Consider the following 13,290-nt stretch of genomic DNA (forward strand, 5'->3'; position numbering starts at 1 on the left):
GCATAAAACCTGGCTCGGATGCCACTGTTGGGGAACATAGTAATTTCAAAAAAAATCCTACGCACACGTGAGATCATGGTGATGCATAGCAACAAGAGAGGAGAGTGTGTCCACGTACCCTCATAGACCAAAAGCGGAAGCGTTAGCACAATGCGGTTGATGTAGTCGTACGTCTTCACGGCCCGACCGATCAAGCGCCGAAACTACGGCACCTTCGAGTTCTAGCACACGTTCAGCTCGATGGCGTCCCTCGAACTCCGATCCAGCCGAGTGTCGAGGGAGAGTTCCGTCAGCACGACGGCGTGGTGACGATCTTGATGTTCTACCGTCGCAGGGCTTCGCCTAAGCACCGCTACAATATTATCGAGGTGGACTATGGTGGAGGGGGGCACCGCACACGGCTAAGAGATCCAAGGGATCAATTGTTGTTGTGTCTATGGGGTGCCCCCTTGCCCCCGTATATAAAGGAGGGAGGGGGGAGGTGCGGCCGGCCCCCTAGGGGTGCGCCTGGAGGAGTCCTACTCCCACCGAGAGTAGGACTCCCCCCTCTTGCCTTGGTGGAGAAGGAAAGGGGGGAGGGGAAAGAGGAAAGGGGGGCACCGCCCACCCCCCTTCCTTGTCCTATTCGGACTAGGGGGGAGGGGCGCGCGGCCTGCCCTGGCCGGCCTTCCTCTTCTCCCTCGTGGCCCATGTAGGCCCAATAACCCCCGGCGAATTCCCGTAACTCTCCGGTACTCCGAAAAATACCTGAATCACTCGGAACCTTTCCGAACTCTGAATATAGTCGTCCAATATATCGATCTTTACGTCTCGACCATTTCGAGACTCCTTGTCATGTCCCCGATCTTATCTGGGACTCCGAACTCCTTCGGTACATCAAAACTCATAAACTCATAATATAACTGTCATCGAAACCTTAAGCGTGCGGACCCTACGGGTTCGAGAACTATGTAGACATGACCGAGACACGTCTCTGGTCAATAACCAATAGTGGAACCTGGATGCTCATATTGGCTCCCACATATTCTACGAAGATCTTTATCGGTCAAACCGCATAACAACATACGTTGTTCCCTTTGTCATCGGTATGTTACTTGCCCGAGATTCAATCGTCGGTATCTCAATACCTAGTTCAATCTCATTACCAGCAAGTCTCTTTACTTGTTACGTAATGCATCATTCTGTAACTAACTCATTAGCTACATTGCTTGCAAGGCTTATAATGATGTGCATTACCGAGAGGGCCCAGAGATACCTCTCCGACAATCGGAGTGACAAAAACCTAATCTCGAAATACGCTAACCCAACATGTACCTTCGAAGACACCTGTAGAGCTCCTTTATAATCACCCAGTTACGTTGTGACGTTTGGTAGCACACAAAGTGTTCTTCCGGTAAACGGGAGTTGCATAATCTCATAGTTGTAGGAACTTTGTATAAGTCATGAAGAAAGCAATAGCAACATACTAAACGATCAAGTGCTAAGCTAACGGAATGGGTCAAGTCAATCACATCATTCTCCTAATGATGTGATCCCGTTAATCAAATGACAACTCATGTCTATGGTTAGGAAACTTAACCATCTTTGATTCACGAGCTAGTCAAGTAGAGGCATACTAGTGACACTCTATTTGTCTATGTATTCACACATGTATTATGTTTTCGGTTAATACAATTCTAGCATGAATAATAAACATTTATCATGAAATAAGGAAATAAATAATAACTTTATTATTGCCTCTAGGGCATATTTCCTTCAGTTATGATCAACACTCTTAGTCGGAATAGCTTCTACCCACTTAGTGACATGATCAACAACAACCAAAATATGTGTATACCCATTAGAGGATAGAAAATGTCCCATGTAATCAAAGCCCCAAATATCAAATGGTTCAATAACAAGTGAACAATTCATGGGCATTTCCTGACGCCTACCAATATTACCTATTCTTTGACATTCATCACAAAATAAAACAAACTTATGAGCATCCTTGAAAAGAGTAGGTCAGTAAAAACCAGATTGTAATACTTTGTGTGCAGTTCTATCTCCCGCATGATATCCTCCATATGTTTCGGAGTGACATTTCCGTAGGATCTGTTCATGTTCATGCTCAGGTATACAACATCTAATAATACCATCTACTCCTTCTTTATAAAGATGTTGGTCTCCCCAAAAGTAATCTCTTAAGTCCAAGATTTTTTTTTCTTTTGTTGGTATGTGAAACTAGGTGGTATAAACTTAGCAACAATGTAATTGGCATAATCTGCATACCAAGGAGTATTACGAGAAGCATTTATGACAGCTAGTTGTTCACCAGGGAAGCTGTCATCAATAGGTAGTGGGTCATCAAGAATATTTTCTAACCTAGACAAGTTATCAGCTACTGGATTCTCAACTCCCTTCCAATCAATAATATGCAAGTCAAATTCTTGTAGCAAAAGAACCCACCTAATGACTCTAGGTTTAGCATCTTTTTTTCCCATAAGGTATTTAATAGCAGCATGATCGGTGTGAACAATTACTTTGAAATCAACAATATAAGATCTGAATTTATCATAGGCAAACACAACTATTAAAAATTATTTCTCGGTAGTAGCATAATTTCTTTAAGCACTGTCTAGAGTTTTACTAGCATAATGGATAACATCAAATTTTTATCAACTATTTACCCTAGAACAGCACCAACAACATAATCACTAGCATCACACATGATTTCAAAAGGTAAGTTCCAATCAGGCGGCTGAACGACAGGTGCAGAAGTTAAGGCTTCTTAAGTGTTTCAAAGGCTTATACACGATCATCATCAACAACAAATGGAACATCTTTTTGCAAGAGATTGGTAAGAGGGCTAGAATTTTATAGAAGTCTTTAGTAAACCATCTATGGAAACCAGCATGACCAAGGAAACTTCGAATACCTTCAATATCTTTAGGGCATGGCATTTTCTCAATTGCATCAACTTTAGCTTTATCCACCTCGATACCTTGTTCTGAAATTTATGCCCCAAGGCAACACCTTCATTCACCATAAAGTGTCACTTCTCCCAATTCAAGACAAGATTAGTTTGTTCACATCTCTGCAAAACTCGATCAAGGTTGCTTAGGCAATCATCAAAAGAAGTTTCTTGAGCGGAAAATCATCCATGAAAACCTCAACAATGTTTTCACAAAAGTCAGAGAATATAGCAATCATACATCTTTGAAAGGTAGCAGGTGCATTACATAAACCAAAAGGCATATGTCTATAAGCATAAGTTCCAAAAGGACAAGTGAATGTGGTTTTCTCTTGATCGGGTTGTGATACAGGTATTTGAGAAAAACGCAATATCCATCAACAAAGCAAAAGTGTGTGTGCTTTGACAATCTTTCTAACATTTGATCAATAAAAGGCAAAGGGTAGTGATCTTTCCTTGTGGCTTTGTTTAATTTTTTGAAATCAATTACCATTCTATAGCCAGTCACAATTCTTTGTGGAATAAGTTCATTTTATCATTAGGAACAATAGTAATGCCTCCTTTCTTAGGGACACAATGCACATGACTTACCCATCTACTATCAGCTATAGGGTAAATTATACCTGCTTCCAGAAGCTTTAATATTTCAGTTCTTACCACTTTCTTCATCTTAGGGATTCATCATCTTTGGTGGTCAACAACTAGTTTAGCATCGGGTTCCATATTAATCTTGTGCTGATAGAGAGTGGGACTAATGCCCTTAAGATCATCAAGAGTATATCCAATAGCAGCACGGTGCTTCCTCAGAATTTTTAATAATCTCTTTTCTTCATGCCATGTAAGGTTAGCACTAATAATAATAGGATATACCCTTTTTCATCAAGATAAGCATATTTCAAAGTATCAGACAATTGCTTTAATCCAAACACAGGATCACCCTTAGGTGGAGGAGGACCTCCTAGAGTTTCAACATGCAAATTGCATTTAAGGATAGGTTGTTGATCAAAGAACATCTTATCTATTTCATTTCTTTCATGCAGGTGCAAATCATTTTCATGGTCTAGTAAATATTGTTCTAGCGGATCAGTAGGTGGTACAACAATGGAAGCAAGACCAATGATTTCATCTTTACTAGGCAGTTCTTTATCATGAGATTGCCTATGAAACTTAGAGAAATTAAACTCATGAGACACGTCGCCAAAATTGACACTGAAGGTTTCTTTCTTGCAATCTATCTTAGCATTAACAATGTTCAATAAAGGTCTACCAAATATAATGGGACAAAAATCATCTCGTGGAGAACCAAGAACTAGAAAATCAGTAGGATATTTTATCTTCCCGCACAAAACTTCAACATCTCTAACAATCCCAAGTGGTGTGATAGTGTCTTCATTAGCAAGTTTAATAGTAACATCAATGTCTTCTATTTTAGCGGGTGCAATATCATTCACAATTTCTTGGTATAAAGTAAAAGGAATAGCACTACACCAGCACCCATATCACATAAGTCGTGATAACAATTATCTCATATTTTAACTAAGACAACAGACATGCCAACAATGGGCTTGTTTTTATCTTTAGTATCGGGTTTGGTAATTCTAGCAGCTTCATCACATAAATAAATAACTGTCCATCGATATTATCGACCAATAGATCTTTAACCATAGCAATACTAGGTTCTACTTAAATATGTTCAGATGGCCTAGGTGCTGTAATATTGCTTTTGTTAGCCATGGTTGAAACCTTAGCATGTTCCTTTATCCCTAACAGGGAAAGGTGGTTTTTCAATATAATAAGTAAGCACAACTGGATCAACATTGTAAATTATAGTTTCATCTTTAACTATAGCATGCTCTTCAATATTTTCTTTAATAGGTGGATGATATTTAAACCATTTCTCCTTTGGGAGATCAACATGAGTAACAAATGATTCACATAAACAGGCTACTATCTTAGAGTCAAGTACATATTTAGTGCTAAACTTGTGAAAAGCATTGATATCCATAAAAGATTTAACACAATCAAACTTAAGGGTTATACCTGACTCATTACCTTTGTCGAGTTCCCAGTTGCGTTTAGTTATTTCAAGAAGTCCAACCTTAATTCAATAGTTTTCTTCATAAAAGAGCCAATCGAAGAATCGAGCATGGTTTGATCATCATGAGAAAGCCGAGCATAAAAAAATTGTAAGATAATTTTCCTTGAGAGCTCATGACTGGGGCATGTATACATCATGTATTTAAGCCTCCCCCAAGCTTGAGCAATATTTTCTCATTCACGAGGCCAAAAAATATACATATATATATATATAATTCCGATCACGATGAACTGGATGCATAGGATAAAACTTTTGATAAATTTCCAATTTCAACCGATTCCAATTCCAAGTTCCAGTTCCAGTTTCATCAACACTTTTGATGGAAGGTGTGTGTGTATGTGGTAGGCAGACATCGCTGGAGAGGTTTATCGATCGGTGTGTGTCGAAAAGGAGTTGTGGAGACCGTGGGAGAACGACCTAAAGAAAAAAATGAATGTGCGCGATGGATAGAATGCTGAGGGAGGGGGAGGGCGAGAAGTGCGTGTGCATGCACGAGACAAAGTTAGTGCTAGCTACAAAGGTTAGAGGATTGTGTGGGTGTAAGAGACTAACAAAGATCATAATTCAATATGGAAGTGGATTCATATATTTGAATAGGAGATCATAGTGTTATAAACATATGCATGCATGAATATAGCGGTGATACACATGGTGTGCTTTTGTACATGTTATACCATAATGTGATAATGCGTGGCATTGGCAACTCACATCTAAATATCAAACAATCTAAACCATACTACACATCGAACAATCTCACATTTTATTTGAATTTGTGACAATGTGTGGCGTTTGCAGCTCACAACTAAATATCAAACAATCTAAACCATACTATATATCGAACAATCTCACATTTTATTTGAATTTGTGATATTGTGTGGCGTTTGCACCTCACATCTAAATACTTATAGGCGTAGGGGGCGGGGCACCAGACATTATGTGATAAACACATTATACATACCAGACATGGTTTAGATCATGAAGATCTAGCTAGAGCTTGAAATGTACTTAGATTTGAAATCAACATAAAGTGGATTCAAAAAATCGAGTTCGAGTTCATATAGTACACATAGTTCATATCTAACTCAACAGTAATCATGTGGTGTGCTGTGAAGATAATATACAAACGATGGTTTAACTTGACAATAATGGTTATTGTAGATCTTATTAAAACAGAGAAATGAATTCAAATGGTTTAACCTGACAACGGTCATGATTGTAGATCTTATTCAAACAGAGAAACAAATTCAAATTTAGTTCATATTGAAGCGGTAGTATATACGTTTGGAATGCACTAAAACGTTCATTTGAGTAGCAGGTTGCATGCATTATACTCGTAGTGAAATATTTTAATTAAACATAACATGAATTCAAAGTTTTGAATGGCATTTGTAGTGCGGATTGATTTGGTATAGTACAGAGGACTAGACTCTCTTGTGTGATCCGAATTGATTTCTTTTTGTTTTTCGTCGAGGGAAGTGCGAATTGATTTGGTACAGTACACGTTAGGCTTGTCCGGAAATTTCAACATGTGCCTTGTTACCCCGAAACATTTAAGATATATCTTTGTCTCGTTGTGCTCCGAAAACTCCCTCCATCTCAACTCGCGCCTTGCTATCCCAAAATTACAACGCGCCGTAAAACTCCCACCTCCTGCAAAATCCTAACACACGAAATGCCCGTGATACCCCTGCCAAAAGAACCGCCTAGCTCAAATCGGTGGGGGTACTTTCGTAACTTACCCCACATTTTGGACAAGCGTGTCCCTAAGCCATGGTTCCCCCTCCCCTCCCATCTGCTGACCCATTCGTACACCAAGGTCACAAAAACCCGTGAAGCCCCACACCCTCCTCCGTCCACCACCCAGCCAGAGCCTCTTCCCCGACGGCGTCGTCCACACCAACACCTCGACGTCCCTCATCCACCGCACCGGATGAGGATCCGTCGTCAATTTCGTCGCCCACCGGTTCAGCCACCCTGTCCACCCCCCAAGGAGCTGCCCTGATGTTCCCCTCATCTTCCGCGCCACCTCCATTCCCACACCGTCGTCTTCACCTGCACCAGCGGAAGAGCAACATCATCACTGATTCCTCAGATGAAGTTGAGGCCTAATCGACGCCACTAAAGAGGTTCTACAGTAATCGCCACATTTTCTTCTTAATTCAATCTCACCGTGCTGCCGCGCGCTCGGTCCCGAGCCGACATGGCGTGGCTCCATCCATGGTGGTGTCGCTGGCCACTTCCTCCAAAGCATCGCTCCCTCGGTGGCGACGTCCACATCAGTAGGAGTTGCTGCTGCTTTGGCTCTTGCTCGCGCTGCTGCTCTACTCTTGCTCTCGGTCCCCTACCTAGTCTACTCTTGCTCGTGCTGCTTCTCTCGCTCTTGCTCTTGTTTGCGCCGTTGCACTACTCTTGCGCGTGTTGCTGCTGCTCGTACACGCTTCTGTTCCGGGCGCTGCTGCTGCTACTGCTTTTCTGCTACTAGTGAGTTTAGTTTCGACAGTAAAATTTAGTTTCGACAGCAAGATTCAGTTTCGACAGTTAAATTTACTTTCGATAGTTAAGTTCAGAGATGAGCGGCTGATGTATTTTACATCTAGCACTTTGTGGTTATGTATTTTACGTCATCTATTGGAGATGCTATTAGAATTCCACTCAGGTTAACGTTGTCTCTCTTGTCCTGCTTCAGCCTCACCGTCGTACAACTCACCTGAGCTGCTCCAACGATGAAACCCTCCATCACAGCGGAGCAGTACCCCGGGCTCCATCTCCAGACGCCTAAGATCTTCTTCCCCTCCTCCGATAGCCAAATCACCCGGAGCATCCTCACCAACCAACCCAATCACGCTGAGATTGACATGGCTTTGCCAAAGAGGTTGTACACTTGTTGCATCACTTTTTTACTCTACATGTTATATATATTTTCCACTGAGCACACGTACTAATGTGAAATACGATTAGTTTCTCCTACTATATGACAAGCAGTGAGGTTAGGTACCAGGCAACTTAGCTATCCATGATGGACTCTCTTGAATGCCATCACTATTTATCTCTGCGCATTTGAGTTGTGCATTTGTAGATGGGCCTGGGAGTTGAGCTAGTAGGGCAGTGGCCTGGGTCCAAAGTAGTAGAAGTAGCACAAAAACATTTTTTGAGTGTAGGCTTTTACCTGCTCAAGCCTGCCTACTAGAACCGCCACTGCTTGAAAGGAAAAGTGAAGGAAAAACATAGGAATTAGAAAGTTTCATATGGTACTACTATTCATGCGTTTGGTTCAAAGGAATGGAGCAAAGGAAAACTATAGGATTTGTTCCTTTAGTGTCTCCTTGAAAGCAAAATTGTAGGAATTTTAATATCCACTTGTCCTCCTTTTCAAATTCCTATTCATGAAGTACAAGACTAAGAGATAGTAGCGTAATAGCATTATAACTGTACATTTTCCCGTGGTTTGGCTTAATCCCACTATGCTCTTTGCATCTTGTAATCTTCCAATTCTTGTGAACCAAACACCCAGATTGGCAGAAATCCTGTGTTGTTAAATTCCCTGTTTTGCAGTGCATTCCTACCCTATTCTTGTGTATTTCCATTCCCTGCATTGTTAGAATCCTCAAATTTAAACAAGCCCTTACCCAATTACTTCTGTTACAGATATGTGTCAGAGAAAACCTTGTGTGGTTTGTCCCACTCCTGTTGCATTGTGTTCCACCCCAGCTCAGCTGCTCCACGACGGAAGGGTTCACCACAACAGGGATCCGCCCTCCAAACTGTCTTTCACCGCCTTAGATCTTCTTCCCCGCCGCCGACAACCACGACAACTGCATTACCATCATCAACCAAGCAAATGACCTCGAGGACTACACGGGTCCGCAAGAGAGGTCACACTCTTTCGTGTCTGTTTACACTATGCATATCTTAATATTACATGCTACTTTATTGTCTTGTTCACCGATTAGACTCCAAGTCAGCTCCAAACTAATGCTCAAACTTGAGTTTTTAAATGGTTGTGGGGTACATATCAGGGCCGCAATCAATAGTATCTATCTACTATCTGGTTAATCTCTGGTGTCTACTATGAGTTTCATGTTGGATGGAAAACAAACAGTAAAGAAGCCATTATCTGTATTTTTTAACTGAAGCAATTGTCTGTCTGCTATCATTGGTTTTGGGTCTATCCACAGTATGCTACCATCACTCTGGATTTCTGCATGCACTCCTTACATAATCTCACTATGTGTTATTCCTATGCATGTCAGTTATTGTACACAATGGAACTGAACATGTAGAGCAAAAGAGACGAGCCTTGCGTGGCAATAAAATTTCATGCAGACGTCGCTCCATGGTGGGCGCAAAGGTAGCCCCCCTCCATCCATTTCGGATTGTAATCAAGAGGAAGATAACTGTTCTGAGGGGGATTCAGAAGGAGAAGACCACTCCTATTTACCCCCGGAGGTCTTCGCTCTAACTTGGCATGCTGATGTTGGTAATATCATGCATATGGTGCCTTGCATTGCTTATTTATACATCAAATATGTCATCCGCTTAGTTTAGACATGCTTTGTGTGAATGCCATCTGTCTAGTTTCTTTATCGTATATGTGAATTATGCAACGCCATTGTTTAGCCAGGCATCATATATGTGAATTTTGCAATGCCATCATGCTTAGCCAATAATCTTATATGTGAATTATATCATGCCATCCTTTTTTTCATTATGTATTACATTTGTCAACAATGTTAGTACATTCAACTACTCTTCGTGTGCATCAGCCATTTGACACGGTGATGGAAAATTCTGGAGTGAAAACAAGGTCTTCAGAGCAGACTATGTTATCTGACGAAGCGCATGTCTCATTGGTTATGGATAGCTCTTCGGAGGAGGATTCAGAGACAGATGACCAGTCCTATTTCCCTCCGAGGTGTATGCTCTAACTTGGCAGGGTTATGTTGCTCATATCGTGTGTATGGTGTCTTGCATTGCTATGTCATTTGCTTAGTTTAGACATGCTTTGTGTGAATGCCATATGTTTAGTGTCCAATTACCATATATGTGAATTATGCAATGCCATCTTGTTGCAAGACATTATATATGTGAATTATGCAATGCCATCTTGTTGCAAGGCATTATATATGTGAATTATGCAATGCTATCCTGTTGCAAGGCATTATATATGTGAATTATGCAATGCCATGCTATTTAGCCAATCATCATATATGTGAATTATATCATGCTATCCTTTTTTGTATTACATGTTCCATTTGTCGACAACGTTTGTATATTCAACTACTCTTCCTGTGCATCAGCCATTTGAAGCGGTGATGGAAGTATCTGGAGTGAAAACAAGGTATTCAGAGTAGACAATGCTACCTGCTGAAGCAGACATCTAGCTGGTTACAAATAGCTCCTCAGAGGAGGATTCAGAGACAGATGACCAGTCCTATTTCCCCCTAAGGTCTATGCTCAAACTTGGCAGGGTTATATTACTCATGTCATGCATGTTGTCTTGCATTGCTTAGTTTTTACATCATATATGCGATTGCCATCTGCTTACTTGCTTATTATATAAATTATATATTTGAATTATATCATGCCATCATGTTTACATAAACATCATCTATCTGAATTTTGGGATGCGAACCCATTTGATAAAAACATCATATAGTTATATCATCTCATCCTGTTTAATGTTTATAGTCATCATATTTTGAATTATGTCATTCTATCTGTGAATTATGGCATGCTTTCATATTTTCATAGGCGGCATGTATGTGAATTATGTCACGCCAACCTATTTAATAAATACATTATATAGTTATATCATGCCATCATGTTTACATAGTCATCATATATGTGAAATTGTGTCATGCTATCCTGTTTAGTTAGCCATCATATACGTGAAATTGTGTCATGCTATCCTGTTTGGTTAGACAACATAAATGTGAATTATTTCATGCCCTCTTTTATTCCTCACTATCCATTACACCTTTCTATCATACAATGTACGTACATTCAATTACTTTTCTTGTTTATCAGCCATTTGAATTAGAGAGGGTGATGGCAGTGTCTAAGGGAGTAACAACACGGTCTTCAGAAAAGATAGTGCTACCAACCGATGCAGACAGAACCACGATTGTACTTGCCCAAGAACCAACCCCACCACACATAACCCAGACTCTCGCATATTGTACCCCTACCCAGCTGGACAGAGAACCAGCTACACCCCTTCTAACCCCAACACCAGCAGATAGTAACCCAGTTCCAGTTGACATAGTACTGTCTCCACCACAGAGCACCCAAAGACGAGCAGTTAGTAAGGAAACTACAGTGCCCAAAGCATGAGGACCACCACTCCGAATCCCAACTCAACGCTTAAAGTGGAAGACGAATTGTTCTCAGGTTAGGTTCTATAGCTATGGTTCATACTCCTTTGCTCTTGCATCACTGTATTTACTCATATCAACTATTTTCAAATTTGAAGGATGGAATTGAAACTCCAATAGTGCAACAGGTATGTTTTAAACATGTTTCTTTAACTAATTTGCTGTTGTAGCTTGCTCTATGTTGATTTCAGTTTCAATTGAATAAACAATTATGTTCTCATGTCATGCACATTACAAGTGTTGTTATTGCTCTGTAGTTTCCCACACTTGTATTCTGTCTATTCTGTTTTGTCTTAAACAGATATTATTTGAACTTTGTCTTTGTCTTGATTTGGCAACAAAAACTAGAATGATATAGACCATACAGTGACCATGGTACATAGATATATGTTTGTTTCATGTTGTTATCCTGTCCACTTTACTACTGAACTGATGTACCAAAATGAGTTTCATATACAACATGGTAAACCTGTGATGTGTCTGATTGATTCTTTTTTAGAATGCGGACAAAATATTGGAGAAGAGTACCCCGCTATGCAATGGTAAAGGAAGTAATGCAGATAAGGTTCAAGATAGCGAGACATCCCTGTTGGTCTCCAAGAAAGCTGATAAAAACTATCTTGACAACAGTGAGACAACCCAAAAGTCCTGTCTTGATGTAATGTTTGAGTTACTAGCCACTACCGCTGGCACAAGCTCTTCGAACTCGCTGCCTGAATCACTTCGACTTCTTCAGTCTCAGCTACAAGCTGAAAGGCATCAGTCAGCTGTGCTGCGGCAAGAGGTCGAAGGACTGAGGAAGTCCCTGCAGAATTCAGATGCATACTTTCTGGTGCAACAACAAGTGCTGGAGGATTTAAGTGCCAAACAAGAGAAGGTTAATAAGCTTGCTAAGCATCTTGCCAACATTATGGGTACCCAGGATATTGTTTCTTGAGCTCTTATGAAGTGGTTTCAGTTCTGGACTTGTTTTGTTGCGGAGTGTATTTGCACTGGTTGCCAACTTTGACAACCAATGTATGTGATATGCTGCTTTGTTCCCTCTATTTGCACTGGTGGCAAACTTTGATGTCCAGTGGATGTAATATGTTTAATAGCCATGATAGCCTAGCGTAAGTTGCTTGCTTATTTATTTCCTTGTTGTCTTCTTTATTTGTTTGCTTGTAGTCAGTGCAGTTCTTTTTTCGTGGTTTGCTAGTGGCCGCAATAACCTATTTTTTAAAACTAGGCCACAATAACCATGGGCTACATATTTACTGTAGTGACCATGGGCCTCCTATGGGCCATAGAAACAATGGGCCTTCTATGGGCCGTAGAAACAATGGGCCCTTAACGGGTCGTAGAAACAATGGGCCTTATACGGGTTAGCATCAATGGGCCTTCTACGGGCCGTATGATCGATTGGCCAAACATGGGCCAATAACAGAGCACATTATGGGCCGTAAACGGGCTAGAGTTGGAATCGTCCGTTCATGGGCCGACCATAATGGGCCATCATTAATCAGTTGTATTTGATGATGCTATGAAAACGGTCCAACGGATTAACGTGCCGCAAACGGGTCGATTGTAACCATGGGCCGAATTTGGCCCACAAGCAGAAAAGGCGAGTAACGGGCCATAAGTAACCGAATGCTAGAAATGAGCCCAAGAATAAATGGACACTATGAAGGCCGAAAGATAACACAAGCTAGAAATGGCCCAATGGAATAATGGGTCATTAATGGGTATAAAGCGATACACTATTCATTACGGGCCAGCTTCACCATGGGCCATACATGGGCCAAGAGTTACAAAGGGCCTCATATGGGCCGAAAGACGTCATGGGCCGTACATGGGCCGGAAGTTACAATGGGCTGGAATCATAT

The sequence above is a fragment of the Triticum aestivum genome, chromosome 5B, assembly GCF_018294505.1.
Source record: "Triticum aestivum cultivar Chinese Spring chromosome 5B, IWGSC CS RefSeq v2.1, whole genome shotgun sequence".
NCBI lineage: Eukaryota > Viridiplantae > Streptophyta > Magnoliopsida > Poales > Poaceae > Triticum > Triticum aestivum.